Genomic DNA, 13664 nt, shown 5'->3' with positions numbered 1-13664 from the left:
ACAACAAATACACATCTATCAACAAGCGAATCTAAAAATCAAGTGAATAAAGAATCTGATGAACAGAGTAAACTGGTGAATATAATAGAACCAGGGGCATAGGAAGGGAGTGGACTGACAATTCTTGGGGGAAAAGGGGTTTTGGGGTGCAGGAAGAGACTGGACAAAAATCGTACACCTATGTATGAGGACAGTGGGAGGTGTAAGGGCAGAGGGTGGGGTGGGAACTGGTGGAGGAGAGCTATGGAGGGAAAAAAGAGGAACAACTGTAATAATCTGAACAATAAAGATTTAATTTAAAAAAAAAAAAAGAAAAAAAGAAACAAAAGACTCATGAAGAATCTTTGACCTTCCCCCTTTACCTGACCAAAGGAATCTAGGTAGAAAAATCTGCTTAAAGGAAGGGGCTACCACCTTAGCATCATAATATAAACTAAATATAGCAGACAGGGAGAAATCTAGCAAAGGCTATTTCTGGAGCTGCCCTCTCTGTCCTGTTGTTTTGGGTGGCTCAGCATGTTGTTTACTGCATTTGCTGTGTCTTGTCTACATATGTATTGCCTGCTTTCCCTTTGAAATCTCAGACCCCTGCCTTTCTTCTCCTTCGTCCAAAATAGCATAGAAGCCTCAATTGTCCAAAGTGTCTTTGGGTCTCATATTCTCACTAGAGGCCCGGTGCACAAAAATTTGTGCACTCGGGGGGGGGGGGTGAAGGGGTCCCTCAGCCCGGCCTGTGCCCTCTCACAGTCTGGGACCCCTCGGGAGATAATGACCTGCTGGCTTAGGCCTGCTCCCGGGTGGCAGAGGGCAGGCCCAATCCCTAGGTGCAGCCCCTGGTCGGGCTCAGAGCAGGGTCGATTGGGGAGTTGGGGCGCCGCCCCCTGTCATGCACAGAGCAGGGTGGATCTTAAGGTTGCGATGCCACCCCTAGTCACGCTCCGGGTACGGCCGATTGGGGGGTTGGGGCACGGCCCCCTGTCACACTCAAGGCAGGGTCGATAGGGAAGTTGCGGCACCACCCCCTGTCATGCACAGAGCAGGGCGGATCAGGGGGTTGGGGCGCTGCCCCCTGTCATGCACAGAGCAGGGCCCATCAGGGGGGTTGGGGCTCCGTACCCTGTCACACACAGAGCAGGGTTGATCAGGGGGTTGGGGAGCTCCCCCTGTCATGCACAGAGTAGGGCCAATAGGGGAGTTGGGGCACCACCCCCTGTGATACACAGAGCAGGGCGGATCAGGGGGTTGGGGCGCCGCACCCTGTCACACACAGAGCAGGGCCGATCAGGGGGTTGAGGAGCTCCCCCCTGTCATGCACAGAGTAGGGCCAATAGGGGAGTTGGGGCACCACCCCCTGTCACACACAGAGCAGGGCCGATCAGGGGGCTGGGGCGCCGCACCCTGTCACACACAGAGCAGGGCCGATCAGGGGGTTGGGGAGCTCCCTCCTATCAGGCACAGAGCAGGGCTGATCAGGGGGTTGGGGCGCCTTCACCTGTCAGGAACAGAGCAGGGCGGATAGGGAGGTTGTGGTCCCGCCCCCTGTCACACACAGAGCCGCAGGGCGATCAGGGGGTTTGGGCACTGCCCCCTGTCATGCTGATCCTGGTGCCAGAAGGCATATTACCGTTTTACTATATAGGATAGAGGCCTGGTGCACAGGTGGGGCCGGCTGGTTTGCCCTGAAGGGTGTCCTGGATCAGGGTGGGAGTCCCCACTGGGGTGCCTGGCCAGTCTGGCTGAGGGGCTGAGGGCCGTTTTTAGGCTGACGGGTGACTGAAGCTCCCAACTGCTACTTTTTTTCTTTTTTTTTTTATTCTGGGCCATCTTTAGCTTTAGGTTTCTGGCCTTTGTTTACCGTCTGTATTTGATACAATGTTGCGGTCCGGCTGGTTGAAGCCCAGCTGAGTAAAGCAGGTTTCTTGGGGTTTTTTAGCTTCTATATTTGCAACATAGTTGCTTAGAGTTGCAGCTGAGAGGCCGGCAAGTCAGGCGGGGAACGTTGGAGTCCTCTGTCACTGAAGCAAGCAAGCCTCCCTGTTCGAATCAGCTGCCTGTCTGCCGGCCGCCATCTTGGCTGACAGTTAATTTGCATATCTCCCTGATTAGCCAATGGGAAGGGTAGCGGTCGTACGCCAATTACCATCTTTCTCTTTTATTAGATAGCATGGCACCCCCACATGTACATCTGATACCAGAGAGCTACCTGTGTCAGAGGGACTCTCCTCTGCTCAGTTCTTTTTTTTCAACGCTGATTTCATGTTTTATTTTCTGGAATCATTTTATGTCTTCCAAGTTCAGAAATAAAAATAATATATTTATCCCTTAACCCTCCCCGGTTCTTGACACGCTCATGAGAAAGAATCCAGACAAGGACAGAAAGCAGTATTGAAGCAAATCAAGCAATATATTAAGAATGCACGTGGCATAAGCACAAGCAGGCAACAGCTAGTCTGAGCGACCCAGTAGGTGGGGATTTTCCCCTATAGGTTTCAAGGATCCCCTGCCGGATATCTTGGGCAACAGACTAGATTTCAAGGTTCCCCTTTTACATTGTTGTGGCTTTTCCCAGAGTTTATGAGGACATCTGGCGATTTTATCTTGGTGAGGATTAAAAGAAAAAGTTCTAGGTCCGCCCTACCTGATTTGGCTCAGTGGATAGAGTGTCGGCCTGCGAACTGAAGGGTCCCAGGTTCGATTCCAGTCAAGGGCATGTACCTTGGTTGCGGGCACATCCCCAGTGGGAGGTGTGCAGGAGGCAGGTGATCGATGTTTCTCTCTCATTGATGTTTCTAGCTGTCTATCCCTCTCCCTCTCCCTTACCCTCTGTAAAAAATCAATTATATATATATATATATATATATATATATATATATATATATATATATAAATTTCTGACCTAGAGTCAGACAACTAACTAGAATCAAAGTTGGGACAGAAATCAGATCCCCTGGCCCCAAGCATTAATTAGATGTAGTTCAACAGCTTAACACAGATGACCTCAACCTAATCCCTGGACTTAACATGGAAAAAGGAATTTGTTGATGTAATTAAGGTTATGAACCTTCAGTAGATTATTCTGGATTATCCTAAAAGCATAGAAGTTTTCCCGGGTTGGTCAGAGAGATGAGGTAGAAGGAGGAGAGGAGATTTGAAATATGAGAGGGACTTAACTTGCATTGGTGGCTTTAAAGGTGGAGAAAGGGGACAAGACCAAGAAATGTGGGTGGCCTCTAGAAGCTAGAAACAACTCTCCGCTGAGATCAGCAGGAAAACACACATCTCAGTCCTACAACCACAAGGAACTGAATTCTGCCAATAGCCCAAATAAGCAAGGAAATGGGTTCTCCCCTAGATTCTCCGGAAAAGAAAACAGCTGACTTGATACCTGGTAAGTTTCACTGTTGTAATGTATCCCGCAAATCACAGAGGGACGCCTCAAGAAGTCGAATTAAGGAGTCATATTTATTGCAATCCAGGACTATGAGGGGTCATTCCCAAATCTCATAGTAATAAGATGGTCGCAACTCCAGGGTTATATAGGCAAAGATCACAAAGGTATTGATTACATCCCAGGGTTTGGAATGAGGAACTTGGTTTGCAAAAAAGCAGTTTACAGAAGCAGAATTAAGCATGTTAATTACAGTTTTGGGTCTCAGGATCACTGAAACACATTATTTGGGGCCGCTGGGTTGACAGGAACACATTATCTAGAGCCCTCGGATCTTGAGACCACTGAGTTGCCAGGAACATATTATCTAGAGCCATCGAGGCAATTTAGAGTAATTGTGCTGTCCTGGTCTTGGGACCACTGAGTTGACAGGGAAACATTATCTGGAACCCTCAGGTCTTGGGATAATTGTGCTGTCCTGTTTCCCAGGTACAGAGGAATTTGCTTTCTAAAACGAGTAAGATCACAATCAGAGGCGGGCATTGCTACTTCCTGGTGTGCCGAGGAAGCATGTCATGGTGGAGTGTGCTCACACCATCGCATCAGCCGCAGCGCTGAGACATACTTCCCGAGCTCTACTACATCTCCCCCTTCCTTTCTAATTAGCACCAAAGCAAAGGAGTTGTCACTACTCAGAAGGAGATAGAAGGGTGGCCTTATAGAGGGGTAAAAGGAGTAGCAGAGGCACGTGCCACTGGAAACTGGGAACACCAACTGGCATGAGAACGCCAGGGTGAGGTATCACAGTCCACAGTCCTTATCTGTGTGCACCCGTGCTATTAGCTGTGATGACAGCACACACCAACAAGAATAACATTCCTGCCGACGGGTTCCCCTCTGGCGCCATACGTGCGGCTTGGTCTTGTAGAGCCTTGATGTCACCCCAGGTGAAGGGGTGGGCTCGTCGGTGTCTAGGTCGTCTCCACCGTCGGGGCTGGTTCTCTTCTATGGTCAGGTCCTCCATTTCCTCCACGGGGGGCGATGGTGGCAATCTACGGCTCATCGCTGGTGGTGTAGGGTTTGACGTCACGAGCAGGGATCCACGCGGAACTTCTGTCGCCTTCTGGAAAAATACAAGCAAACCCTCTCCCCTGGGTTAAGTGTGGGTCAGGGCCTTTCCAGGCTCCGGTGAGTGGGTCTCTCCACCGGACCAAAGGAAGAGGTGTTGGTATGTCCCGGAGTCCTCCCCAATGTTTATACATAGGGGTTAATCCATGCTCATTAAAATGAAAATAATTGAGGGTAGTTAAGGCTTGGGTTAGCAGTATGGCTTGGGTTAGTGTATGAGGATTTCTCCCTATCACTCCCCCTTTTTCTTTAATCAGTTGGGCCTTGAGTTCCCTGTGTAGTCTTTCAATAATTGCCTGTCCCTGGGGGTTATAGGGGATGCCCATGGTAAAAAAATAAATAAATAAATAAATAATAAAATCAGTAAGCTCACAATCAATGGGATATTCACATCACATAAGGCATTCAATCAAATGGGATGACTTATACAATTCAGAAAATGAAAATAACTTTTCTATTGTTAAACAAAGCAAATAGGTACAGAAGCCAAACATCAGGGTTAAAGTTAAACTATAGTTTCTACCTGAGATGATTGCTACCATACTTCATCACATCAGATGGATACCTGCAGAACAGTAAGAAAATAATTGTGGGTTTTGCCGGTGTGGCTCCATGTTTGAGCATTGACCTATGAACCAGGAGGTCACGGTTGGATTCCCAGTCAGGGCACATGCCCAGGTTGTGGGCTTAATCCCCAGTGGGAGGACATGTGGGAGGCAGCCAATCAATGATTTTCACTCATCATTGATGTTTCTTTCTCTCTTCCTTTCCCTTCATTTCTGAAATCAATTTTTAAAAGTTTGTGGGGGTCCCCCCCCCGATATATACTAGAGAACACACAGAACCAAGGCAGAGCTGAAGGGGCAGGTCTCAGAAGGGCAGGAGCCCAGGGCTTATCAGAACTCTGAGGGACTGTCTGTCACAGTGACGGGGCTGCATGCACCGCGTGTCTCCGCATGTCTCCATACAAGTGTCCAGTTCATGGGAGAGGATTCACCTTCCAGTGGGGCCCACACCCAACCTGTGGTCAGGGGAGAGGCCTTGGGATGGTCATCATTTCAGAGGGTTGGGAAGATACGGATTTCCTAAAAGGAAGGACATTTGCTTACTACAATGTTCAATCGTGGTTCTCCTATTAAAAACATTTGAACAACTGTTCTTAAATGAGACTTCCATTGCCACATAGGCCTCACCGTAAAAATATTGTCATAATAATGGGAGCAAATTATTAGTCCTGTGACTCTGCCTCCACTCCTCTGTAGGGAAGTTTTAGTGTATTTACATAATACTCCCTGCATGCTTAGCCTCTGTGGAGTGCTGTCACTCAGTCTACTGTTGAAGTGAGTAGCCCATTCCTCCTGCTGGCTCCATTGGATGTGCGCCATTGTCTTCTCTGGCTATGCTACCAAACTAAAGAATTTTGTTCACCTGCACTCATCAGAGCCCAATCAAATGAGAATGGGAGTTTGCAGCAAAGAAAGTAAAGGTTTCTTTTTAAGAAAATGATGCCTTGCATATAAGCATAACCAATGGACATAAGACACTGGGGGGTAGGAGAGGCCAGGGGATTGTCAAGGGCTGGGGGGAAAAAAGGAGACATATGTAATACTCTTTGTAATACTTTAAGCAATAAAAATAAATAAATAAATAAATAAATAAATAAATAAATAAATAAATAAATAAAAAATGATGTCAAACCTGGGGTCACAGATGAGTTGTTGCTCTAAGACCTGGCTCCCTATAGCTTCCAGGGGATGGGCTATATAGGGGGAATCATTAATCACGGTGACTAAGGGAGTTAGGCTCATGGTCTCTATTGATTGGTTGGTGCTAGGGTGGGAGGTTCTGATATCAGCCAAGGCAATGCTCTGTTGGGTTTCACATGGGTGTGGTCAGTGAAGCCAGTCTGCTTTTCTGGGTCTGGAGCTGAAACACAACCAATGCCTACATATTATATTTAACTTGACTAAAACTCAATTTCTGTGGTCAACAGATCTGAGGTTTTGTTCAGAAGATTATTTGATACTGACCAAAACCTTATTGTCCTGAAGTCTTGATGATTAAGGGACTGGTTGTGCAAGGGAGAGGGAAGTGGCTAAGGATGGACAAGGCCAGTTTGAACCAAAAGGAAAGAAGGAGAAAATTTCAAATGGAAGAAATGAAGTTTCTGTGCAGTGTTTCTGCACAGTTACAGCTGCAGGATGATCGTTCCTGTCTCTGCTGATCCCACAGACAGACAGGAAGCTCTGATGTGGGCGCGCTCAGCTCTGCTGCTGGCGGCAACAGCCAGACCCCAGGAGCTCAGGACACAACCCTGGCATCTGTTACCTTGGAAACTGCTCACAACTGTGTTATTGGTTCCTTGAATTTCAACTTTCCAAAGAGGCTGAAGTGAAAGAACTTTCTACCTTTCGTGTTTCTCTTTATCCTTTGCATGAGTTCTCTTCAAATACCATTCATTGTTACTGAATAGCCAGGCTTCCCTTCTTTCTTAAAAATTGTCTCTTCAATTTTTAGCTAGATACATTGCCACATTGCTTTCAAGGTAAACAAAACTACATTTCCAGCCTCCCTGGCAGCACAGCTCTGTCCTGGTCATTGAGCTGTAAGTGAGATACCCCATGCAGCTTCCAGTAAGTGTCTTTAAGGAGACAGAACAGGGCCTTCTTTGCTGCTTGCTCCTGACAAGAGGAAGGAGTAAAGGCGTGGTGTAGTAAATACTTTGTCTAGTCTTTGGGCTGGGTTCCTGGCACCCAGCTTCAGGAACTTCCTGGCTGATAGGTCCATCTTTGTTGTGCTAGTAAGGTAACTCCTTGCGGTTCTTACTCCTGAGGGATACCTGCCGTGGAGGCTCCCCGCCAGGATGCAGCGCACCTGCCCAGCCCAGGAGTCTGTGGACAGCCACCTCAAGCCTGGGAGGACGGCGGTGGTCATGCAGCCCACCTGCCCAGCCCAGGAGTCTGTGGACAGCCACCTCAAGCCTGGGAGGACGGCGGTGGTCATGCAGCCCACCTGCCCAGCCCAGGAGTCTGTGGACAGCCACCTCAAGCCTGGGAGGACGGCGGTGGTCATGCAGCCCACCTGCCCAGCCCAGGAGTCTGTGGACAGCCACCTCAAGCCTGGGAGGACGGCGGTGGTCATGCAGCCCACCTGCCCAGCCCAGGAGTCTGTGGACAGCCACCTCAAGCCTGGGAGGACGGCGGTGGTCATGCAGCCCACCTGCCCAGCCCAGGAGTCTGTGGACAGCCACCTCAAGCCTGGGAGGACGGCGGTGGTCATGCAGCCCACCTGCCCAGCCCAGGAGTCTGTGGACAGCCACCTCAAGCCTGGGAGGACGGCGGTGGTCATGCAGCCCACCTGCCCCTTCAGAAAAGAGTCGTTGGTATTTGTGGATATCACAGTCACCAGGAACACAGAGAGGGTTCAAGATTATTTGCAACACCTCACAGAAGCCAGAACAGTACCTCGAATCTTTATCAGTAAAGAGTGTATAGGTGGATACAGTGGTCTAGTAGAGATGGATAGACGTGGGGAACTGATGGTGCGGCTAATAGAAATGGGAGCTCTACAGCCGTAATTACAGACCCAGGCTGATGTCTCCCTTGAGAGCACTGGACGGTGGCAACACTTCTGGTGGATGGATCTGGGGCGACCTTTACCCAGCAACTGATTACTTAATGTTCTGAAATATCTAAACCAAAAAATGGGAGCATTCTCAGCAAAAACAGGCTTTTCTTCTTTCAACGCTATTGAAAGTGGAGCCACTTGCCACAAACCACAGGTCTGAGATGGTGGATGGACATCTTGGGTTTCTTCCGGATTGGCCCTTGGGTTTCAATAGACCAGCGGTTCTCAACCTGTGGGTCGCGACCCCTTTGGCGGTCGAACGACCCTTTCACAGGGGTCGCCTAAGACCATCCTGTATATCAGATATTTACATGACGATTCATAACAGTAGCAACATTACAGTTATGAAGTAGCAACGGAAATAATGTTATGGTTGGGTCACAACATGAGGAGCTGTATTTAAAGGGCCAGAAGGTGGAGAACTGCTGCCATAGACCGTGACAAGTTACGGCTCAGGGTTCCCTCATTGACCCACAAAAGTTCTTTCTCTTTTGCACATGGCTCTTACTATTGTTCGTGTGCCAGGACTCCTCCCGCTAAGCCAGTGTTTCCCAACCAGATTATCCCAGGCTCCCTAGGATGAATTGCTAGTTAATTTTATTCTACTGCCCAAAAATTATTTTGTGGAGTTTGAATTTATAGTTTGTATTTTGAAATCAATAGGTATTTTGAATGTGCTTTTCCAAACTCCATGTGTCTCCCCCATCCTATCTTAATCACTGCTCTGAACTTGTGTTCTTAACCTTGACAACTCACAGAGGTCATAGGAAATGCTCAACAATTCTGGGAAGGGTCTGAGGGCCGATGTGAGAAGGGCCACATGAAATGTTAAGCAAAGTGGGTCTTTACTTGGTCTGCAGGGCTCAGAGGTACATGTGCAGATGCTGTGATCATGTGGCAACCTCCCCTCCCAAGAATGTCTGTGAAAGTAGCTCTATTTGAGAAACACTGTGGTACGTGATTTTATCACCTTTTATTCCACACTCTGTGAAAACTTTAGAATCCCTCATTATGAAGTTTGTTCTAGAATTACAAGATTAACTTAACTTCCTTTTGCAGTCTCTAGGGTGAAAGGTTAATATATTTTGGTAATAAAAAGCAGTCATATAAAAAAAAATAAATAAATAAAAAGCAGTCATAGATGACTTGACTTTTTTTGTCCAATTCTCTTCTATGTTCTCAAGTCCTTAAGGAATGATATTAGTGTGAACACATCAAGTTGAAGCTTTATTCATGTTTGTCCCCTGCCATTATAAATAAAGGTACATGCTATTCACTGAAGGGGGGCAAAAAGGTAACTCCTTCTGAGCCTCTAAATAGCTTTATTTTAGTGTGGAGGTGGAGCGTAGGGACGTTTAGATGGGGGAATGAGAAGGGGGCTTGAAGTGGGGCTGGAGATTGAGCTCAATTGTGTGGCCAATGATTTACTTTATCATGCCTACATAGTTAAACCCCAATAAAGATTCGGACATTGGAGTTCAGAGGAGTTTCCTAGTTGGTGAACATACTGATATGCTGGTAGGGTGACCTGCCCCAATTCTATGAGGAAGGCATGAAAGCTCTGTGGTCCCTCTCAGACCTCACCCTGTGTGTATCCTTCGTAATAAAACTGTAATCATAAGTAGAGTGCTTTCTGAGTTCTGAGTCATCCTAGTTAATTATCGAACAAATCTGTGAGAGCCCCCACATTTATAGCAGACAGAAGTGCAAGCGGCCGGGGGATCACCTGAGACTTATGGCTGGCGTCTGAAGTAAGAGCAGCTTTGTGAGAAACTCTGCCCTCAACTTGTGGACCCTGTGCTGAATGGGTGGTTAGTGTCAGAGTTGAATTGTAGTTCAGTGCTAGACCAGATGGTTAGAGCTGTTGCTGCCAACTTGGATCATGAGCCAGAGAATGAAATCTGGCAATGCAGAAGGTAGTCATCTGGACCCTTCTAGATGCAGCCACCTTACCAACTCTGCACTCTCTACCTTCAGATGCTATGCTTTAACTTCTCAGCTTTTGTCCACCACAATCAGACTCACTCAGGTAAATGTGAATTTATCAAAGAATTATGCATGGTTTTAAAAATGGGTGCTTGTTCTGTCATAAGGAGCAGGCCGTAGGTTAAGACCCATGAGGTTCCTGATAAGTTTAGAGACTGAGTAGCTGGTCAGTCTGGCTTAAGAGGTGTTTGTTCATCTCCCACCCACTGCCTATTGAATCGGTCCCTCCACATTTCCAGCTTCTACAGCGGTCCCCGATTGCTTACTGTCCCTGGGGACTCCGTGCTACACTTTTCTGTCATGGCTTCAGCTTAGTCTTGGTTCAGCTTTCTCGTGGCTGTCATGGGGCTCAGGCTTGTTAGCCTTCTAATCTCGCTACATCACTTTCACATTCTGGAGAGAAGTGAGGTTGGTTAGCTGTATTCTTTTTACTGTGCACAGACCTTTCCTTTCAGTCAGACTATAGAATAGCTGCCCTAGCATCAGATGGCATCCCACACTTGGTGTATCTGTTAGCTATTGCTGTGTAACAATAACCACAAAATTAGCATCTTAAAACCACACACATTTCTTTTTCTTTTTTTAAATATATACTTCTTTATTGGTTTCAGAGAGGAAAGGAGAAGGAGAGAGAGATAGAAACATCAATGATGAGAGAGAATCATTGATCAGCTGCCTCCTGCACACCCCCACTGGGGATTGAGCCCGCAACCCAGGCATGTGCCCTTGGCCGGAGTCGAACCTGGGACCCTTCAGTCCGCAGGCCGACGCTCTATCCACTGAACCAAGCTGGCTAGGGCAACACACACATTTCTTATTTCACAATATCTGTGTTCAGGAGTTCAGGCCTATCTTAGCTCAGTCCTCTGCCCAGGTATCACAGGCTGTAGTTACGGTGTCAGCTAGACTAGGTTTTCCTCTGGAAGTTCAACTATGAAAGAATCAGCTTCCAAGTTCACTCAGATTGTTGGCAGAATTCATTTCCTTGGTGTGTAAAACTTAGGGTCCAGCCACTCTAACTCGTGGAGGTTTCTTGTAGTTCCTACAGGCCACCTGCAGTCCTTGCCATGTGAGCCATACAGCTGCTTCGTCAGGCCAAGCAGGAGTGTCTCTAGTCTGGCAGCAAGACCGTCTTATGTAATATAACATGGTCCAGGCAGTGACAGCCCATCATTTTTGCCACCGTCTATTGGTTAGATAAAATCACAGGTCCTGCCTATATTCAAGGAAAAGGAATTATACCAAGGCAGGAACACCAGGAGAGGAATCATGGGAGGTCATCCTAGGGTCTGTTGCCACAACTAGCATATGTACATTTGGGATAGGGACAGTGGGACAGAATGTGGTGCTTAGAGGAGACAGATGCTGAGTTTGTCCTGGGTAATAAACAGATGAAGGTTATAAACACAGCAGATGTAAGCAAGTTCAAAAGTTTCATATCCTTTATATGTGTCGCTCATTTAACCGATACAATCAAATTGAGGTAAGTAACGATATTCTCATTTTATGAATAAGTGATCAGGAAGAGACTAGTATTTCCCTGGCTAGGGAGTTGGCCAAGGGGGGTGTCTGGACTTAAAAAAACCACAAAAGTTATTTGCTTTCCTCTATACATCCAAACTATCTTGTGTGAACATCATTTTCTTCAAAAATCGAAAATACTAATAAGCCCCTGAAACTTGCTGGAAACTTGAAAAGCAAGGAAGGTTCAGCATGGCTAGGACACAAGGAGGCTGTCTCCGGAAAACCACGTTCAGTGGATGGCAATTCTAAACCTACCAACACAACAGTCTCTGCCCCTGCCCCCGATTGGTGGATGAAACCTCGATCTTCCTGCCAGTGGGAGGGCCTGAGGCCTGGGTGAATACAGCAGCAGAGGCTGTCTCTAGGAACTGAGGTAAACTCAGATTTTGTCCACATCCTATGATGTGCTTGTCATCACACTCAGTCGCTTAGTGAATCCTTCCTGTTGACGGGCGATACAAACAGAGTAATGGTGTAACATACTGAAGAAGTTCCATGGAAGTATCCTGCAGGTTGTGGAAAGGAATTCAAGGAAGCTTTCTTAGAAAATATAATTTTCTTTTGTGCACCCTGAGAAAGAGGATACCTACTAAGAAGGGCTCCTGGTGGCAAACTAGGCTCAAATTAAAAAAAAAAAAAAAAAAAAGGCCAGCCATTCCCACACTGGGCCTGTCATGCACACTGCACTTCCGGGAAAAGCCTGCACTGAAGGGACCATCTGCTTCTGTGCTCAGCTGCCTGTCTGCCACCTGAGCCTATAAAGGGCTTTCTGTAATCCTATTTCAACCAATAGGACTGAGGCTTTTCCCACCCAATTGGAGCTACATCACTGACCAATCAAAGCAGCTCATTTCTAACCAACCGTACAGTGCTTTTTGGATCAAACGGTTAGGATTTGGAATCCTCACTTGCATGAGGATGGACCAATCAGGGGGCAGGGGCAGAGACTCTGTCTCTATAATTTGGTCCCTCTGACCTCTCCAAACATTGGCTCTCTAAGCCGGCTCCCCTCTGGCTCAGAGCGTACACTGTTCCTTTTCACTGAAGACTATGACTCCCTGACTTGGTGAGGCAAACCAGCCCCACGGAGAGCAGACCAGACAGCACGGAGCAGAGCTCTCTAGCTGGAGAGGGGCCTGGCCCCAGGGTGGCCTCACAGCTGTGCTGTATCACATTGACCTGTTTTGCACTAGTTTCCTTCTTCACTGCACCCCAAATTGGGGATTCCTTTTGGCATGGAATTGGCGCTAACGACCATTGCTTGACACTCTCTAGGTAGGCGTTGTGGAATTGGAAGCCCTCTGCCAGGTGACTGCTTAAGGCTGAGGTCTAGAAAAGGCACTTCAGGCGTGGGCAAAACCCTGGCGCCAGACTGTGGAGAACTGGTGGAACTATTGTTGAGATCCAATGTTTGGAGAGGTCAGAGAAACTGAATTATTAAGCCTTTGAATACTGGGATTCAAAATTTGGAATATATTCTAAATTAGAGTACCGTGGATGAAAAGGAGTCAGATTAATGCTTTAGAGAAAACTCTGTGGAGAGCAGATTGTCGGTAGGAAGAGAGTGAGTAGAGGCAGCACTCCTGTAATCCACACAAGCAATAATGAAAGTGCGACCCAAGCCCTAGCTGGTCTGGCTCAGTGGATAGAGTGTCGACCTGCAGACCAAAGGGTCCCAGGTTCGATTCAGGTCAAGGGCACATGCCTGGGGTTGCGGGCTTGATCCCCAGCAGGGGATGTGCAGGAGGTCATCGATCAATGATTCTCTCTCATCATTGATGTTTCTATCTCTCTTTTCCTCTCCTTTCCTCTCTGAAACCAATAAAAGTATATTTTTTAAAAAAACAAAAAAGAAAAGAAAGTGTGACCCAAGGCTTATGGAAGGGATGGAAAGCGGGTAAAGAGGTACATATGGTGACTCTGGAAGATGAAAGAGTAGAAACAAGATAAAACTAAAGGCAGAAAGAATGGTGATGCCATTCACCAAATCCAGAAATCACGAGGAGTAGGG

Source organism: Myotis nattereri (assembly GCF_964212035.1).
Source record: "Myotis nattereri genome assembly, chromosome: 7".
Classification (NCBI taxonomy): Eukaryota; Metazoa; Chordata; class Mammalia; order Chiroptera; family Vespertilionidae; genus Myotis; species Myotis nattereri.
The sequence above is the reverse complement of the archived record's forward strand: the minus strand, read 5'-3'. Positions refer to the sequence as shown.